The following is a 3,839-nucleotide window of genomic DNA, read 5'->3' as shown; positions in this document are numbered from 1 at the left end:
CGAGGCAACACCCGACCTCCTGACACCGCCAGCTGAAACCACGTCCACCCCGTGCACGCGCGACCGCTACCTCCCCATCCGGCGGGAGGACACGCGGCCACGGCGCCCCAGGTCTCTCGGACGTCCTTTCTTTTACCAGCGAGGGCATGCAGCCTGTACACACCCCAGAGACACCCAGCCCCGTCCGGGGGTGCTTCATGTCCACTTACCCGGGTGCCTTGTACTCCTGTCTTAGCGAATTCGCCACTAACCAGTGAACTAGTTTGTGACGCGCTTTCTCAAACTTACCACAGGCCAGCCCACTCTGGCTGTATATGGATATGCCGCGGAGCCATAGGGAAATGTAGTCCACCAGAGGGAAATCCAGCGAGGGTCCGGCCGGCTCAGGCTTCTCTGCCGACTCGCAGCCCAAGCCTTAGCGAAGCTCAGTGCTGATCACCCAGTACACCTGAGCATCCTCCGAGGATCTGGCGACCCGACAGGTCTGGGTAGCACGAGGTGGCTGCTGAGGATTAAGAACAGGTGGTGCAAGGCTTCTCAGATATGTAGCCCACAGCTTGGGAAAGGGCGGAGTGGTCCTCCACCAGGATGACCCAGAAGTTAAACCGTCTCCTACAGTCTTCGCCCCAAACCTGGAGATGCCCAGAGATCTCTAAAAACTGTAGTTAAAAGCCGGGAAACCGACTGTCCAGAGTTCTCTCCAAAAGGAGCAGGGCTCTGAGCGCAGGGCCAGCAAAGGACTACTCTCCACCACGCCACAAACTAGTAGTCATCCGGACCTGGGCGGTTCAGTCCTCGGAGACCCACAATCCTGGTTGCGCTGGGTGCTCAACTTTCAGCTGAGAATTTTTTTCCCTGTATCTGGGCACTGCTGGGAAGTGTAGTCCTCAGTCCGGAACGCCATAACACTGCAGCCCAGGCTTTTCAGCACAATTTAAGCGGCGGGATAGTGGCTGGGTCCACCCTGGAGGCATCGGGGAAGTGTAGTTCGGGCCTTGGGATTTGGGGATGTGCCCAGACTGAAGGCGGGCAGTCTTGAGCTCTGGGTGAGGAAATCTGAGAAAGGACTGGGAGGACAACCTTGGGTCCGGAGTGGAAATAATGGAGTACCAATACAAAACTACTATTTTTATGTTTTATAAATACATAAATACATATAGAAAGGCACTTAATAAGCTCTCTGGAAAGTTACACTAACATTTGTTAACAGTTTATTTATAGGACGTGTAATTGTGATATTTATTCTTTTTACTTTAAGAGTATGCTCATATTTGGGGCGTTATCATGTCCTTCTTATGAAACATTGCTTATTAAATTTAGTTAAATATAAAATGAGTAAGTATACACCCGAAACCGATGTACTAGAAAACAAAAAAGTGGACCAGATTTTTTAAATTCACAGTTTGGTTCTAAGAGATCAAATAAACGAAATATTGATAAACAATAGCAAAACAAAAAATTAAATCAAAACAAAAACATTAGAAAGGTTAAACCACACAGCATTTCACAGAAAGTTGAGGCTGTTGGGTATTATGTGCAACTCTATAACCACAGTAGAGGTAATTGTAGATTTTCTAGTAAAATTTAAGTTATTAATTTTAATAAGAAGTAGAAAACCTGAATGGAACAATAACCATAATAAAACTTAAATGTCTTTTTTAAAAAATATATTTTATTGATTTTTTACAGAGAGGAAGGGAGAGAGATAGAGAGTTAGAAACATCAATCGGCTGCCTCCTGCACATCTCCTACTGGAGATGTGCCCGCAACCCAGGTACATGCCCTTGACCAGAATTGAACCTGGGACCTTTCAGTCCGCAGGATCTATCCACTGAGCCAAACCGGTTTCAGCTTAAATGTCTTAAAATATGTACTAATGAAAAGTATCCAGATGATTATAGCTGAGTTTTAGCTAATTTTTGAACTCATAATGACTATGCAGTTTATTCAGATCTTAGAAAATAATGGAATGTCCTCTAATAATTAATTTTGTCTAACTAATATAAAATCTGATAAAGACAGGCTAAAAGAAAAGTATTACCCATCTTGTATTAAAAGATAAACTGAAGCATGTTATAATTTTCAAGAGTTTATGTGAGCATAGATTTGAATCAGATAGAGTGCTCCACCAACAGGAGCTAGTGAAGATATTTTTATAGAGAAGACCCAGAAGCAAAACAAGGAAATTATTTGGTTGGTACAGCTTAAGCATTCGCCTTATTTTGGAAAGCTAAATTGGATGTTTGTGATTGGTTGTTTTTAAATTTTATTTTCTCCAAATTGAGTCATTCACTCTGGATTAGTTTTTTGTTTGTTTATGTAGGTACTGAAGGCAGTATAGCTACCTAAATCTAATGGTGTCCTTGTTTAATAACTTTAACATGTGTAATTAGTTATTGATGCAAAAATTCCAAATAAGAGGCTGATTTCAACAATGTAGTTTAAAATTTGTAGAATGAATTTCATCAAAATATTTCATAACATTGGAAGAACCGTAAGCAATCCAGTGACAAAATGCATTGTACGAACAAATTAAAGGAGAAAAAGAAATATATATATTAAATGATGCCAATAAAATAATGTGGTAGATAGAATAATGTGGTAGATAGAATAATAATGTGGTAAATAGAACACTTCAAGTTGTCCAAGTCCCAATCCCAAGAACCTGTAAATGACTATGTTATTTTACATGTCAGAAAGAGACTTTGCAGAAGCACGCATTAAATTAAGGCACATTAGAGATGAGACGATTATCCTGGAATATCTGAATGGCCTAATGTAATCACAAAGGTCCTTATAAGAGAAAGGTAGGAGCATCAGAGGCAGAGAGGTTGGGCTTTAAAGATGGAATAAGATGCCATGAGCCAAGGAATACAAGTAGCTTCTAGAACAGTGATGGCGAACCTACAGGTCTGGGTAGCACGAGGTGGTGACACGTGAACTCATTTTGGGTGACACACATCAACAGAGACAAAAAATTGCATAATTCAAATATTTGTCTCTTGCAACGGCCAGAGTTGGGCATCACTCGAGTATAATATTACGTTACTCATGATCAATAATGCAATTCTAAAACCGCATGTAAACATGTACATCAGTGTTTTGTAGCAAAGATACATAGTGAAAACATCCAAGATACATTGTTCCAATATTGACATTAATATAAAAAGTTTAAGAATTGCACTATAAAGAGATTAATCTTTACTCATGACATTTTATTTTTACTCAAGTGACAAAATGCCCAATTCTGGAAATGGCATCGTTATTGTCAACATGTGCCTCTCGTAAGCTTCCCGTGCATTCGGGTGCATTCGGCAAACGGACGCACTTGATTGCCATGTTCATTAGGAGACAGGAGTGGGAGGGTTAGAAGAAAAAGATATACAGTGCAACAGTGTTCGAAGAGACATTCTGCGATTCGGATAATTGATTACAGCACCATATATTTGTTGGTTATACATACTATCTTTGAATTGTTTCGAAGAGACATTCTGCGATTCGGATAATTGATTACAGCACCATATATTTGTTGGTTATACATACTATCTTTGAATTGTTTAACACTGAAAAAAGTTAATAGGTAAGAAACCTATCAGCCTTTTATAAAAAAATGCAGTGATTTATATTTATTTATTTTTGCAACCTTGTGATGGAGAATCAAAAAAATAAAAAAACCAAGATTGAATGATAAAGGAAGTGGAAGTAGCAGTAGCCGACCCTTTCAAAACGTATGGACCAAGATGTATGGGATTGTCAACAGAAACAACAGATCATTGTGCATACTGTGTAATGAAATGGTAGTAAGCAGAACATGGAATGTAAAGAGACATTTTGAAGCT

The 3,839-nt window shown here is 40.2% G+C and overlaps 1 protein-coding gene across 2 annotated transcripts in view; it reads right to left on the bottom strand.

Moving 5' to 3' along the window:
* The window catches only part of LOC102758333 (zinc finger protein 30 homolog), a 26,867-nt gene extending 25,937 nt beyond the window's left edge, over positions 1-930 (bottom strand). The window contains exon 1 of one of the 2 annotated variants that reach the window (XM_015572005.1): positions 210-930. The gene's annotated coding sequence lies outside the window, so the exon portion shown is untranslated. The remainder of the gene's footprint in view (positions 1-209) is intronic. The other variant, XM_006776110.2, reaches the window with a different exon arrangement.
* Positions 931-3,839: the final 2,909 nt, after the last annotated feature.

This window comes from Myotis davidii, unplaced genomic scaffold, assembly GCF_000327345.1.
Source record: "Myotis davidii unplaced genomic scaffold, ASM32734v1 scaffold1429, whole genome shotgun sequence".
Classification (NCBI taxonomy): Eukaryota; Metazoa; Chordata; class Mammalia; order Chiroptera; family Vespertilionidae; genus Myotis; species Myotis davidii.
Note: the sequence above shows the minus strand (reverse complement) of the source record. Positions and strands in the feature narration are given on the sequence as shown.